The sequence below is a fragment of the Aegilops tauschii genome, chromosome 4, assembly GCF_002575655.3.
Source record: "Aegilops tauschii subsp. strangulata cultivar AL8/78 chromosome 4, Aet v6.0, whole genome shotgun sequence".
Classification (NCBI taxonomy): Eukaryota; Viridiplantae; Streptophyta; class Magnoliopsida; order Poales; family Poaceae; genus Aegilops; species Aegilops tauschii.
Window position 1 is genome coordinate 443,632,456 of NC_053038.3, and position 17,547 is coordinate 443,650,002.

Below are 17,547 nucleotides of genomic sequence, written 5' to 3' on the forward strand. Positions count from 1 at the left end.
TGGCAACGATGCATGCATGCCATGTCTCCTTCTATCACTGAGATTGAGCACCGCAAGATCGAACCGATCACAAAGCACCGCTTCCCATGGCTAGAAAAATCAATCTAGTTGGCCAAACCAAACCAAAGTTCCGGAGAAGAAATATCAGGCTACAACAACCATGCGTAAGAGAGTTCAACAAAGACTCAAATAGTATTCATGGATAGAACTGATCATAAACTCACAATTCATCGGATCCCAACAATCACACTGCAAAAAGTCATTACATCAAATAGATCTCCAAGAACATCGAGCAGAACATTGTATTGAAGATCAAAAAGAGAGAAGAAGCTATCTAGCTACTGCCTACGGACCCGTAGGTCCGTGGTGAACTACTCACACATCTTCGGACGGGCAAGGGTAATGATCAAGAACACCTCCGTGATCGTTGACCCCTCCGAAAGAGTGCCGGAGAAGGCCTCTAGATTGGATCTCGTGGTTCTGGAACTTGCGGCGGCTGGAACTGTGTTTTGTCGACTCCCCTGGGGTTTTGGGGATTTTAGAGTATTTATAGAGCTTATAGTCGGTGGAGAAGCCTCCCGTGGGCCCCACTACCCACCAGGGCGCGCTTGGTCCTTCTTGCGCGCCCTGGTGCCTAGTGGGCCCCATGGGCCTCCTCTGGTGCACTTCTTTGGCTCCCTGGGTGTCTTCTGTTCAGAAAAAAATCTCCAAAACGTTTCGTGGCATTTGGACTTTGTTTGGTATTGATATTTTGCAAAGTGAAAAACAAGCAGAAAACAGCAACTGGCACTGGGCAGTATGTCCCAAAAAATGATATAAAGTTGCTAGTAAATGAGTATAAAACATCCAAGAATGATACTTTAATAGCATGGAACAATCAAAAATTATAGATACGTTGGAGACGTATTAGGAGGGAACTAGAAGATGAATGTCAGCCCACTAGGCACCAAGGCACGCAAGGGGCCTCCGGCGCGCCCTGGTGGGTAGTGGGGCCCACATGCATCGTTTTGACCTACCTCCGCCTCTATAATACTCCAAAATCCCAAAACCCTCAGGGGAGTCCACGAAATACTTTTTCTACCGCCGCAAGTTCCAGAACCACGAGATCCAACTAGAGGCCTTTTCCGGCACTCTGCCAGAGGGGGAAACATCATGGAGGGGTTCTTCATCATCCTTGCCGCCCCTCCGATGATGTGTGAGTAGTTTACCATAGACCTACGGGTCCGTAGTTAGTAGCTAGATGGCTTCTTCTCTCCTTTTGATCTTCAAAATAATGTTCTCCTCGATGTTCTTGGAGATCTATTTGATGTAATGACTTTTTGCGGTGTGTTTGTTGGGATGCGATGAATTGTGAGTTTATGATCAGATCTATCCATGAATATTATTTGAGTTTTCTCTGAACTCTTTTGTGCATGATTGTTATAGCCTTGTATTTCTTCTCCGATTTATTGGTTTGGTTTGGCCAACTAGATTGATTTATCTTGCCATGAGAAGAGGTGCTTTGTGATGGGTTCGATCTTGCGGTGCTCAATCTCAGTTACAGAAAGAGACATGACACGCATGTATCGTTGCTATTAAGGGTAACAAAATGGGGTTTATTCATACGTGACTTTATCTTGTCTACATCATGTCATCTTGCTTAAAGCATTACTCCGTTTTCCCATGAACTTAATACACTAGATGCATGCTGGATAGCGGTCGATGTGTGGAGTAATAGTAGTAGATGCAGGCAGGAGTCGGTCTACTAATCTTGTACGTGATGCCTATATACATGATCATTGCCTTGTATATCGTCATAATTATTTGATTTTCTGTGAATTGCCTAACAGTAATTTGTTTACCCACCGTATGCTATGTTATCAAGAGAAGCCTCTAGTGAAAACTATGGCCCCGGGTCAATTTTCTATTCATATATTAAAACCAAAAATACCTTACTGTAATTGTCTTTTATTTATTTTATTTTGTATTTTAGTTAGATTTATTTATCAAAACCTATACAACTTAATCTTGCTCATAACCGTTGAGGGATTGACAACCCCTCTATGCATTGGGTTGCAAGTATTTATTGTTTGTGTGCAGGTGTTGTTTACATAGTGTTGCTTGGTTCTCCTACTGGACTGATAACCTTGGTTTCATAACTGAGGGAAATACTTATCTCTACTGTACTGCATCATCATCTCCTTTTCAGGGAAATCCCAACGCAGCTCACAAGTAGAAGGAAGAATTTCTGGCGCCGTTGCCGGGGAGACATCATCAACATCTATCAAGTACCTATGCATAAACTTTCACCTCCTTGCATTTACTTTATTTGCCATTTGCCTCTCGTTTTCTTCTCCCCCACTACTAAAAACGTTTTATCGAAAAACACAAAAATGTTTTACTTTGTTGGTTTGCTTGTTCGTTTGGTATAATTTTGTTGGGGAATGTAGTAATTTCAAAAAAATTCCTACGCACATGCAAGATCATGGTGATGCATAGCAACGAGAGGGGAGAGTGTTGTCCACGTACCCTCGTAGACCGACAGCGGAAGCGTTATCACAACGCGGTTGATGTAGTCGTACGTCTTCATGATCCGACCGATCAATTACCGAACGCACGGCACCTCCGAAGTCCTACACACATTCAGCTCGATGATGTCCCTCGAACTCCGATCCAGCCGAGTGTTGAGGGAGAGTTTTGTCAGCACGACGGCGTGGTGACGATGTTGATGTTCCACCGACGCAGGGCTTCGCCTAAGCTCCGCAACGGTATTATCGAGGTGTAATCTGGTGGAGGGGGGCACCGCACACGGCTAAAATATCGTATATCAAGTGTGTCCATGGGGTGCCCCCTGCCCCCGTATATAAAGGAGCAAGGGAGGAGGAGGCCGGCCCTAGGAGGGGGCGCACCAAGTGTGGAGTCCTACTAGGACTCCCTAGTCCTAGTAGGATTCCACCTCCCATATGGAATAGGAAAAGAGGAAGGGAAAAAGAGAAGGAAGGAAGGGGGCGCCCCCCTTCCCTAGTCCAATTCGGACCAGACCAAGGGGAAGGGTGCGGCCAACCTTGAGGCCCTTTTCCTTCTTTCCCGTATGGCCCAATAAGGCCCAATACGTATTCCCGTAACTCTCCGGTACTCCGAAAAATACCCGAATCACTCGGAACCTTTCCGAAGTCCGAATATAGTCGTCCAATATATCGATCTTTACGTCTCGGCCATTTCGAGACTCCTCGTCATGTCCCCGATCTCATCCGGGACTCCGAACTCCTTCGGTACATCAACATACATAAACTCATAATAAAACTGTCATCGTAACGTTAAGCGTGCGGACCCTACGGGTTCGAGAACTATGTAGACATGACCGAGACACGTCTCCGGTCAATAACCAATAGCGGGACCTGGATGCCCATATTGGCTCCCACATATTCTACGAAGATCTTTATCGGTCAGACCGCATAACAACATACGTTGTTCCCTTTGTCATCGGTATGTTACTTGCCCGAGATTCGATCGTCGGTATCTCGATACCTAGTTCAATCTCGTTACCGGCAAGTCTCTTTACTCGTTCCGTAACACATCATTCCACAACTAACTTTATTAGTCACAATGCTTGCAAGGCTTATATTGATGTGCATTACCGAGTGGGCCCAGAGATACCTCTCCGACAATCGGAGTGACAAATCCTAATCTCGAAATACGCCAACCCAACAAGTACCTTTGGAGACACTTGTAGAGCACCTTTATAATCACCCATTTACGTTGTGACGTTTGGTAGCACACAAAGTGTTCCTCCGGTAAACGGGAGTTGCATAATCTCATAGTCATAGGAACATGTATAAGTCATGAAGAAAGCAATAGCAACATACTAAACGATCGAGTGCTAAGCTAACGGAATGGGTCAAGTCAATCACGTCATTCTCCTAATGAGGTGATCTCGTTAATCAAATGACAACTTATGTCTATGGCTAGGAAACATAACCATCTTTGATTAACGAGCTAGTCAAGTAGAGGCATACTAGTGACACTCTGTTTGTCTATATATTCACACATGTATTATGTTTCCGGTTAATACAATTCTAGCATGAATAATAAACATTTATCATGATACAAGGAAATAAATAATACTTTATTATTGCCTCTAGGGCATATTTCCTTCAAATTGTATGTTTATTGAATCAGAAACAAAAATCTTATGGATCCTCATCCACTTGCTAATCTTTTTAAAAGATCCAATTATGATAAACGAATTGCTAGTGAATTGAGTTCACTAGATTATCTTTATGAAGTTTTACTTGAGATTTGTGAATCTAAAAATTGTGATGAAGTGTTAAAAGAATAAATTCATAAAGTGACTCACGATAGCTCCTCGAATGAAAAGCATGATTGCAGTGATGTTATTATAAATTCTATTAATGTCAATTGTGTTAATAATATGTAAAACCCCAAGATTGGGGATGCTAATTTTGCTATGTCCACTACTTATTGCAATGATCGTGATTGGGGTGGTTCGTTTTATGATCTTGAAAATTTATTTAAGCCTCATAATAAATATGATATTGATAATAGTGTTTGCAATAATATTGAAAGTGGGTTTGTAAGAGTTCCAACTTTAGGTAATATGATCCCACTACTTTGGAGGATGATCAATCCTATGAAATTTTTGATAAAAGTGGGTTTGGAGAGGTCATGACTTTATTTGATGATAATCCCACTATTTTGGAAGAGTGTCAACTTTGCATGCATGTGGATCATGTAGAGAATTGATACGTCTCCGTCGTATCTACTTTTCCAAACACTTTTGCCCTTGTTTTGGACTCTAACTTGCATGATTTGAATGGAACTAACCCGGACTGACGTTGTTTTCAGCAGAATTGCCATGGTCTTATTTATGTGCAGAAACAAAAGTTCTCGAAATGACCTGAAACTCCACGGAACTTATTTTTGGAAAATATTAAATATACTGGAAGAAGAATCCACGTAAGGGGGGCCTCCACTTGTCCACGAGGGTGGGGGCGCGCCTTCCCCCCTGGGCGCGCCCCCTGCCTCGTGGGCCCCCTGACGCTCCACCGACCTCAACTCCAACTCCATATATTTGTGTTCAGGGAGAAAAAATCAGAGAGAAGGATTCATCGCATTTTACGATACGGAGCTGCCGCCAAGCCCTAAAACCTCTCGGGAGGGCTGATCTGGAGTCCGTTCGGGGCTCCGGAGAGGGGAATCCATCGTCGTCGTCATCATCAACCATCCTCCATCACCAATTTCATGATGCTCACCGCCGTGCGTGAGTAATTTCATCGTAGGCTTGCTGGACGGTGATGGGTTGGATGAGATGTATCATGTAATCGAGTTAGTTTTGTTAGGGTTTGATCCCTAGTATCCACTATGTTCTGAGATTGATGTTGCTATGACTTTGTTATGCTTAATGCTTGTCACTAGGGCCCGAGTGCCATGATTTCAGATCTGAACCTATTATGTTTTCATGAATATATGTGAGTTCTTGATCCTATCTTGCAAGTCTATAGTCACCTACTATGTGTTATGATCCGGCAACCCCGAAGTGACAATAATCAGGACCACTCCCGATGATGACCATAGTTTGAGGAGTTCATGTATTCACTATGTGTTAATGCTTTGTTCCGGTACTCTGTTAAAAGGAGGCCTTAATATCCCTTAGTTTCCATTAGGATCCCGCTGCCACGGACAAAAGATGTCATGCAAGTTCTTTTCCATAAGCACGTATGACTATATTCGGAATACATGCCTACATTACATTGATGAATTGGAGCTAGTTCTGTGTCACCCTAGGTTATGACTGTTACATGATGAACCGCATCCGGCATAATTCTCCATCACCGATCCAATGCCTACGAGCTTTTCACATATTGTTCTTCGCTTATTTACTTTTCCGTTGCTACTGTTACAATCACTACAAAACACCAAAAATATTACTTTTGCTACTGTTACTTTCGTTACCGTTGCCACTATTATCATATTACTTTGCTACTAAATACTTCGCTGCAGATATGAACTTATCCAGGTGTGGCTGAATTAACAACTCAGTTGCTAATACTTGAGAATATTCTTTGTCTCCCCTTGTGTCGAATCAATAAATTTGGGTTGAATACTCTACCCTCGAAAACTGCTGCGATCCCCTATACTTGTGGGTTATCAAGAATATGTTATGTGAGAGCCATATTGTTGAATTTGAATATGATCCCACATGTAATTATTATGAGAGAGGGAAATATGGTTGTAGAAATTTTCATGTTACTAAATTACCTATCATCATGTTGAGATTGTCAATGTTTTATTGTTATTCCTTGCATATGCTAGTTTTTGCTTGTTTTGATCATTTTTTGCTTATAAAATGCCTATGCATAGGAAGTATGCTAGACTTAAATGTGATTTTCACATGCTATATGGTGCTCTCTTTGTGCTTCAATTCTTGTCTTTAAAGCGAGCATCATTAAAATTATCAATGCCTAGCTAAAAGCATTAAAGAAAAGCGCTTGTTGCGAGACAAACCAATATTTTCATTTTCTGTTCTTATGGGTACATACAATTATACTACTGTTATGATTGTGTTTTAGGGTTTTAATTAGTGTTTGTGCCAAGTAAAAACTTTGGGATGATTTGGGTGATACTTGATTTGATTTTCTGCATTAACAGAAACTTTTGCGTCCAGTAGCAGAATTGTTAAAATTTGGTGGAGCTTGATAAAATTCTGATTTTTTTACACATGATTGATATACAAATTTCCCATGTTTTCCTAATTTTTCAGAATTCTTGGAGTTACGGAAGTATGGTAAAAGTTCAGATTACTAGAGACTGTTCTGTTTTTGACATATTTTTTTCGTTGCATTGTGTGCTTATTTTGATGAATCTATGGATTGTATCAGGGCGGGGGGGGTATAAGCCATGGTAAAGTTAGAATACAGTAGGTATAATGCAACAACAAAATATGAATGGGTTTGCAACAGTGCTTAAAGTGGTGATTTTCTTTATTATACTAACAGATCTCACGAAGGTTTTGTTAAGTTTTGTGTGATTGAAGTTTTCAAGTTTTGGGTGAGATCACGATGGATGAAGGAATAAGGAGTGGCAAGAGCCTAAGCTTGGGGATGCCCAAGGCACCCCAAGGTAATATTCAAGGACTCCCAAGCAACTAAGCTTGGGGATGCCTTCCGGGGCATCCCCTCTTTCTTCTAACGACCATCGGTAATTTTACTTGGAGCTATATTTGTATTCGTCACATATCATGAGTTTTGCTTGGAGCGTCTTGTATTATATGAGTCTTTGCTTGTTTTACTTTTTAGTTTGTCACAATCATCCTTGATGAACACACTTGTTTGAGAGAGCCTCATGCATATCATGATTTGTTAGAATACTCTATGTGCTTCACTTAAATCTTTTGAGCTAGGCAGTCGCTCTAGTACTTCACATATATCTTTTTGAGCACGGCGGTGGTTATATTTTGAAGAAATAAACTCTCATGCTTCACTTATATTATTTTGAGATTTGGAAAATTTTAAAGAAATATGCTCTCATGCTTCACTTATATTATTTTGAGGGATGAAAATTTTGAAGAAATATTTATGCTCTCGTGCTTCATTTAGATCTTTTTGAGAGTTAAGAATAGTAATGGTAATTTGCACGAGATATGAATTTGGTCCCAAAGTGATAGATATCCAAGGGGGATATAATAAAAACTTTCATGAAGATCATTGGATATTATGAACTTGATTCCTTGCAATAGTTTTGCGATGTGGAGATAGTGATATGTGAGTCATGTTGGTGAGTAATTATGCTTTAGTAAGAATATTGTTGTTAAGGTTTGTGATTCCCTATGCATGTATGTAAAGTTAATAGTTATGCAATGGTATTATATCCTACTTGTGGTGCATTATTCAGTGTTAGTTATATTCAATACTCGTTTATGACTGTTTTCGTTTTTTGGTTGGTTGCTTCTCAATCTATTTGCTAGCCTTCCCTTGTACTAAGCGGGAATACTGCTTGTGCATCCAACTCCTTAAACCCAAAGTTGTGCGAAATGAGTCCACCATACCTACCTATATGCGGTATTTCCATGCCGTTACAAGTAAATTTGTATGTGCCAACTCTAATTTCAAAATGAATTTTCGTTTTGTGTGCCCGTACCGCTCATGAAGCGGGAGGAGGTGGCCAATATTTTCCATGCTAGGTATTTTATTCTCATGGTGAGTGTTTATTCACTTGTCATTGCAGGAGAGTGTGGCAGGTAATAGGGATGCCCAGTCCCGAAATGAAAAAATACTATGATAATAAATTCCTTGGAAAGTGTTGGTATGAAAGGCACCCGTGGATACGGCTAACCATGTATTGTGAAAGATTGGTGGAAAGGAAATACACTTTACTTTCTATTTGGGAACCACCTATAATTTATCTAGCATGGAAGATATTGGGAATTCTTGGTCATTTTCATTCATAGGAAAAGCATGCCTCTCAAAAGAATTTTATCTCTCAATTTAAGCTATGAGCTCTGCACCTCTACAAATCTCTCCTTCCCTCTGCGAAGGGCCTATCTATTTACTTTTGTGCACTTCTTATTTTTATTGAATCTCCATCTTCTCTTATAAATCACCAACTAGGGAACACTATTGTCATACTTGTGTATTGGATGCAGTTAATATTTGAGTGTGTTTCATGAATGGATCAATGAATGAGCATAATGGGTTAGGGATAACTTGAGTATTGATGTTTCCATGTCAAATTGTAGACTATTGCTTTGAATCATTCCATTCCAAATGTCCATGCTACAAAGAAAAGAATATATGATGAATATGTTAGGTAGCATTCACATAAAAAAATCTGTTTTTATCATTTACCTACTCGAGGACGAGTAGGAATTAAGCTTGGGGATGCTGGATACGTCTCCAACGTATCTATAATTTTTTATTGTTCCATGCTATTACATTATCAATCTTGGATGTTTTATATACATTTACAAGCAACTCTATATCATTTTTTGGGACTAACCTATTAACTAAGTGCCCAGTGCCAATTGCTGTTTTTTTCTTGGTTTTGACTTTGCAGAATATCAGTACCAAACGAAGTCCAAATGCCACAAAACTTTTTGGAGATTCTTTTGGCGATAAGAGACCCTGGAAGCTTCGGGAGGGAACCAGAAGATGAAAGTGGGGCCCTCTAGGCACCAGGGCGCGCTAGGGGCCTCCAGCGCGCCCTGGTGGGTAGTGGGGCCCACGAGAATCATTTTGACCTACCTCCGCCTCTATAAATACTCTAAAATCCCAAAACCCTCAGGGGAGTCCATGAAATACTTTTTTCGCCGCCGCAAGTTACAGAACCACGGGATCCAATCTAGAAACCTTCTCCGGCAGTCTGCCGGAGGGGGAACGATCACGGAGGGGTTCTTCATCATCCTTGCTGCGCCTCCGATGATGCGTGAGTAATTTACCATAGACCTACGGGTCCGTAGTTAGTAGCTAGATGACTTCTTCTCTCTTTTTGATCTTCAATACAATGTTCTCCTCGATGTTCTTGGAGATCTATTTGATGTAATGACTTTTGCGGTGTGTTACTTGGGATTCGATGAATTGTGAGTTTATGATCAGATCTATCCATGTATATTATTTGAGTTTTCTATGAACTCTTTTATGCATGATTGTTATAGCCTCGTATTTCTTCTCTGATTTATTGGTTTGGTCTGGCCAACTAGATTGATTTATCTTGCCATGGGAAGAGGTGCTTTGTGATGGGTTCGATCTTGCGGTGCTCAATGTCAGTGACAGAAAGAGACATGACACACATGTATCATTGCTATTAAGGGTAAAAAGATGGGGTTTATTCATACGTGACTTTATCTTGTCTACATCATCTGATCTTGCTTAAAGCATTACTCCATTTTTCCATGAACTTAATACACTAGATGCATGCGGGATAGCGGCCGATGTGTGGAGTAATAGTAGTAGATGAAGGCAGGAGTCGGTCTACTAATCTTGGGCGTGATGCCTATATACATCACTACTGTAGAAGACTGCTAACGCGACACTACGATCAGAGACCCTTCGAGAAACTGTGTGCGATGCAATAATCGCAAACAGTGTTGTATGAAAACCGTCAGAAAAGGCGCAAAATGTTTGCGATGATGTATGCATCAAACACGGTTCAGGTTTTAGTTGTGTGTGCGATGAAGGGCATACGGTTAATCCATTCAAACTGTCTGCGATGAGGCAGAACAACAGAAACGGGCAGCCATAACAATGTGTGTGCGATGCAGGAGACACGGTTAATCCATTCAAACTGTTTGCGATGAGGTAGAACAGCATAAATGGGCAGCCATATCAATGTGTGTGTGATATACGGCGTACGGTTAACTCGGACGAACTGTTTTCGATTATGGAACACAACAGAAACGGTTCAACTTAACAAGATGTGTGTGATATGCAGCATACAGTTCACATGGATGAACTGTTTGCGATGAGCCAAAAGAACACAAATGAGTCGTGTAAACAAGATGTGTGTGATACGTGGCAAACAGCTGACTCGGATGAACTGTTTGCGATGAGAAATTACAACAAGACGGTCAATACAGTTACTTCGTGTGTGATTCTGTGTGTACAAAAAACTTTGAAAAATGCAAACTAGTTGCTTGCGGTGGCTAGGAGTATCACACACGATGCGTCTGCGAGTACTCGGGTGCGATGATTAGTATGTTACACATACGTTTCCTTATGTGAACATGTGTGTGAATTTGCAATATGGACAGTTAATATGCAAATGCCTTCTGGACATCGGGCACACGCTTAAACTCAATGAACTGTGTACGATACTAATACTTTCCATGAAAATTTATGAACTTGGGTAACAGCATTTGAGTAACATATATATAGTGGTTACACTATTCGACAAAAGGAGGATCTTCGTAACACGGTTTTGACAACCATATGGTCCATATCTACATACTTAACATAGTAACAACTATCACATTTTAAGAGGCTAAGGGCCAACAACCTTATGGTCCATATCTACATACTTAACATATATAGTAACAGCTAGCACATTTTAAGAGGCTGAGGGCCAACAACCACAACTATCCGCTGGAAGCAGCTTGATCACGGCGACTCGGCATCTCGTCAATGAAAAGGAAGAGCCCTCCTGTGCCTTGGTAGAGCAGGAGTAGAACAGTGTCTCCAATTTTCCAATATGGATGCATTGCCACAAGAAGCGAGAACTTGTTAATTTGAATGGTTCCATTTTTGCGGGAAATGCAGTACCTTGCAATCACTTTGGCGTTATTAGTAGACACAAGTGTAATTCGACCACGCCGGGAAATCGATCCAGGAACGGCTACAGGGGGCAATTTCTGTTGACATGTAGAATAAAAAACAATTGTAACATATCGTTGAAGATATATATAGTTTATGAGCATCAACATTAAAATAAGACTTTTTACCAGCGCTTTGTGCACACAATTGGTCTTGTTCAGTGTGCGCACCATAGGTCTAACTAATCCCATCCAAAATCCAGCGTTCATACGCTGTGCTATCTCTGTCAGATTATCAACAAAGTTTATGACATGCTTCAAGTCCTTCTAGTGAAATTTGGTACGCTTAGTAACATACTGATCGTTCACTATGCATCCAACATATCCTGCTTAAAATGTGGAAATGTATTATTTATTCAGAACATGGCAGAAGAATATATAGTGTGCATAAATAGGTAAACAGAATTTGTTACTGCCTAGGAACGGAGTCAGAATATGATATCACAATTGGTTGCTTAAATAGTGATCAATTGGTTGCTTAAATAGTAATATGACAACATGGAGAAAGTTGAAAGGACACTAACCTCGATCAGACTTTGATCGGCTGATGACGTTGGGGAAGTAAACATCCATGTTAATTAGACCAGGCTGAGCTGCACGCACTAGAATTTTATTGCCAGCTTCCAGTTCATAACACTTAGACATTTTTCTCCAAAGGTCCGCATTAAAAAAGGAGTGACCATCTTTATCAAGTTTTACGCTAACTGTCATTGTAAACCCATGTTGCGTTGTCAATATGACATCGTGGGAGTCATCAGCAAAGTAAAGCCCAAGATTTCCTTCTACTCCTGTTCTTGCAAAGCAAGGGATGTACTGCTTGAAATGAAAATTAAGATCGTAAATTAGATATATTGAAATAACCGAGCAAGATGCAAATATGGGAGTAACTGATAGAACATATCCATCTATAGATGCAAGCAAAGTACAAAAATATAGAATTAAAAATAGATAATGTAACAAAGATTTGATGCAAATATATAGATAATGTCAACAGATGGTATCTCTACTCCTATAAAAATCTGAGTTGGTGATGATGGTGTGCCTGCCATCTTGCGTTTCGGATCGTCGGATCTGCATCCGACGCACAACACAAAGCAATCTGTGCAATTTTATAGAAAGACGCCCACTTCACTTCACACATTTGCAGATAGCCCCTCCAAGTCCCATCTCTCCCGTTCAGCACTGGCGCCCTCAACTCATCAAAATCCATATGAAAAAGAAGGTGCTGGAAGAACCACCGATCTCGCTCGATGTCACTGGAATCGATCTCGCTCGATGGCTGTTGTCGGCGCCATCCACCCCCAAGCCTCTCACGCCTGCTCTCATCACCCCAGCGCTCACCACCACCGCAAAATCCCGTCCTCCCCGCCATCTCCTCTGCCCCCTTGTGCCCGTCTCCTCTGGCGCCGACCTCGGCAAGCACATACGCCGCCGACGCCGCCCGTCCGCCGACTCGTCCTCCTCTTGTGCCGCAGCACAACCGCCCAGCATCTCCACCACGACGCCCTCTTCTGTGTCATCCCCTACACCCCCTCCCCCATCTCATGCGATACAATGCACAGAAGTGCGCCGCTGCCGCCGCCGTACCCTGATGCCTCTCTTGCTTCCTCCCTTTCTTGTTGCAGTAGCCCCACCACGCACCGGCACCACATCATCCTCCTCATCGCCATCTCTTCCGCCCGCTCCCCGTATCCTCCGACGTCGACCTTCAGAAGTACGCCGCCGGCTGCGCCGCCACCTACTGCTGCCCGCCGGAGGATTTCGGCTGGTGGCGAACTACTCGTTCCCGGTAGTGCCGGTGCCAACTACCTCAAGCCACTGTGTTTGTTCCCAAATCCCAACCACGTTCATCCCTCCATAAGTTTTGTGTTTCTCTGTCAGACCCAAAGAAGTTTGTCATTGTTTTGGAGCAGAGATGTGTGATTTGTGCAGCTATGTGATTGAAACCATTGCCTCTCCTAAATATGTTTAGAAACTAATTGGTTGTGGATCTGCGAAGTACCTCGAGAACTGCAGATTTTTCCTTGGGGAAATTACTGAGAACCATCCCCTCGGGTTGTTACTAGATTTTCTATTCAATATTCAGATTTTTTTTCCATTGTGGTCTGTGTCAGATTTATTGCTCAAGGAAAATGGAGCAGTGTTATCAAGCATTGCTAAACAGAATTACTATACACAGGACAGTTGCTGGCCGAACTCTGGACGATTGAAGAATTGAATGGTGCTGTTTAGCTTTGCTCTACGCATCGATGGCTTGATGCGCTGCATCATCTGAAGATCGTCCAGAACCCGTCGGCTGTGTAGTAGCGCTCTTGCTAAATGTCTTCTTAAGTGGAAAAGATCTCAAGCCCTACTTTAAAGATAAGCTTTTCCACTTTGTTGTATCAAGTAATTTTACTTCCCTGTATATTAATTATTGTGTATTGAACGGAATCTGAGTAATCCTTTTTGTGGTTCTATGAGATTAATGGAGCAAGAACGGCATGCAGTATTGTCTTCGTCTCATCCACTAGCAGAAGATTTCTATTTGGAAATGCTAATTGAAAAGAGGTATGTAGCATTAGTAATATCCTTCTAATATGTGGTCTGGGAGAGATGTCCAATAATGAGTGTTGTGTTGCTTGTAGATAGATTTTTCACGACTTCAACATGTGCCTTCCTTCTCATCGTGTGTTACCATAAACCCCTATGAGTTCATATATCTGTTTTAATTCTCCGCAAGTAAATTTTGATATTATGTAACGTCTGTATGATTAGAATCCCATGGGAAACTGTGTATTTTTTCCTAAGACAATATATGACTTTAGACTCATATACCTACGTGAGCCTGCATAATTTTTAGAATATTTATTTGAACAAGGTATATGTCATGTTATTTTAATTAGTTTTGAAAAACTTTAGTATTGTTTGGTCGGGGCCACATCAGATGCTCCTCTTGAGAAGCTGAATGATAATTTTGAGGTGTCTCATGAAATCTAATCATAACTTGCCTTCTCAAACGAAAAGGTATACATCAATTATTTGATTCTTAGCTTTTGGTTAGAACCGTCATGCAAAGTTTACCTCACAAACTGGATTTTCCCCTAGACTAGCTTACTTCTTTGTTTTTCTTAAGATTCAGCGATATAAATGTTAGCAAATAAACCAGTGTGGCTTGATTAGTAGTTTGGTAGCGTTTTTCTAGCTGCAACTTTCTTCAGTAGTTTCAGTTAGCAGTTTTCTTCAGTAGTTTCAGAAGTTTCAGTTAAACTGTTAGCGACGCCTGAGGACTTGGGCTGTACGATCCCGAGGCGCATTTGTAGGCCTGTAAGGACTTGTTCTTGGTCGTGGGATGGCACGATCCGGTAAGAGGGCAAGACCTGCGGCATGTTTGCCTTCTGTTAGAGATAATAAAAGTGAAACAGAAAAGCAACATTCAGAGCACTGCACAAAACTTCAGTGTTCTTCCTCTATTCTTCTTCCACCTTGGGTGATAGAGAGAGAGAGAGAGAGCAGGGAGATTTTGAGGGAATTGTGAGTGCTGACAATAAAGTCGAATATTCAATATGGAGCCAAAGCAGCTCTAGGATGAATGGCGTGAAAAATAAAAAAGAATAGAAAAGTATGGACTTTTTGCAACAAACATATTTGTGTCTTCTAACAAAATACATTTTTTCCTGAAGAAACGCCATATTTACTGATTTGTGCTAGAAAAAGTGGTGCCCATGGAAGTGTTTTAAGACTTAAGAGCACCTATTTTTTTCCTTCCAGATCACAACATGTTTTGTTTCTTCATTAATATTTACATAGTTATAATGCTTAATATGCTTCAGTGTTTGGCAGGAGCACATGAGAAGGAAAGAGGGAAACTAATATCACCATATTGAATTGCCTTCTCAGTGACATGTGATTTCTTTTAATACCGTATTATGTAGTATGCATGGCTACACTAACCTAGGATTGGAACATAGAAGGAAGAGGACGGTTAGAGATGAAGGCACTGAACATCAGAAGATGATGTTGTCATACGATATTTATGCAGATGTTGTTCCATAGCAAATCACCTCTTCTAATTAAACTGTTTGAATATTTAGTCATACGATATTTATGCATATGTTGTTCCATAGCAAATCACCTCTTCTAATTAAACTGTTTGAATATTTAGTCATACGATATTTATGCAGATGTTGTTCCATAGCAGTGTATAACACTACACCAGAATCTGTGTTCGGTCTCAGTTCTTGCATGTCATGTGTCAAATATTTACATTGTATGAATAAACTTGGGATGGCAGGCATTTATGATGTTTTCTATATTGCGGAATCAATTATTCATGTACATGCAACACTTTTGAATTTTAATACTCTCGTATGTAGGCAAGTTATGTATAACGTGTTTCTATTTGCGTTTCCTCTCTTCATGCTGAGTTCTCCTGGATTCAGAGAAAAAGCTGGCCAGTGTCGTCCCAATTGCCAAATGTGTGGTCAGATTTTCTATTTGCAGTCAGTAATGAGAAAGCTGAGTAAGGACTAAGGAGAACAAAAAATCTTCCTGCAAGGTCAAGATGGTGAAGAGAAGGTTTGGCTTGGACGAACAGTATATGTAATCTCTAAGGAGACAAGTTCTTACATTGCCTCAAATGGCAAGAGATGTGGAATTCCATCGATTTTTGCTCGAAATAGTGTATAGAAATGGGTTCTTTGCAAGAAAGAATTGCTTCTACTAAAAAGGCGGACGGAAACCATATGTTTGATTGTGCTCGATGCCTACCTATCAACAATATAACATCGTTTGATCAATGTCTAGGAACTATTTTTTGCGGGACATAGCAATGAATTGGATCTTGGACATAATTTAAATAAACAATAATGTTTCACGTGATCTTTTGTGAACCCGTAGCGTAGCACGGGCATCTTATTAGTATGTTCACAAATTTAGGCCATGCCTACCGTGGTAGGTTGAGATTGAACATACCGAGCACTCCCTGAAGTCATCCGAAATGGTGAGATAGAACTTCATTTCCGACTGGCCACGACCATAGTTGCCCGATTTGTGCTTGCACTGTGCACACATGAATGAACACCCACGAATCAGCTAGAACAAAAATGATTCCACGGCGATTTCCGCTGGTTGATTAACAGCGACGGACGGAGAGATGAGTGAATTTCGCTAATTAAGTTGATTACCTTCTCCATGAGAAAAATCCCCAGCCCAATCCCGCAGAAAACCCCAGTGGACCAGAGTCTAGAATGTCAGTGCAGATAGGCGGCGGAAAGCGGTGGAGGCGAAATCTGGTGCCATTTGGAGCGCGACCTACGGCCGCCGCCAACAGCCGTCAAGCTTAGGGTGCAGAGTTGCGGAGGAGTCCGCAGCGAGTGAGTGCCGACGAAGTGGGCGAGGGTTTTATTTTCCTTTTGCATGTGTGAGTGAAGACACACGGTTCGCAGAGGCGATGGAGATGAACCGTGTGCGATAGTAAATCACCGAGATTGAATGGGAATCCAAATTTCCTTTGTCTTTCATCCATGAGTTTTTTCTATGATGAACATAAACCCTGCTAATCACCGTGTTCAAATTTGACACTTTTCCGGGTTCATTTACAATATTTAGGGGATTATGTGCATTTTGTAAGCATTAATGCACGTAATTCAAATTCAAACAATTGGTGCATGAAAGGGTGCACAAGAACGGTTTGGAAAAACCATATTCGTGGTATTTAGTAATTTCTCAAGCCTTTTACAAGGAATGGGCAGAGATTTCAATGGAGTCAACCACAAACGCGTCATTTACTGGGTTATCAACTATAATACAATGAATTATGTGCTTGAAAAAACATGACGGCTGGCATGGTGCCATGGTATGGCCTCATCGTGCCCTGGTTAAAAGCTGAGAAGGTTTGATTTATGTCGTCATGCATGCCCTTCATAATGCGAACCATCACCGAGGAAGTTCAATGCTTTCGAGAGGGAAATCACCAAGATTGAAGGGGAATCCAAATTTCCGTCCTAGTTTGTCTTTCAGTTTTTCTTCCAACGATCAATATACTGCCTCAAATGAAACGTGTTCAAATTTGACATTTTTCTGAACTCATTTACCATATTTAGGGGATTGTGTGCATTTTCTAGGCATTAATTATGCACATAATTCAAATTCGAGCAATCGGTGCATGAAAAGGTGCACAAGAACGGTCTAGAAAACCATGCTCGTGCTATACAGAAAATGTAACACATGGTTGGAAAACATGACGCCTGGTGTGGTGCCATGGT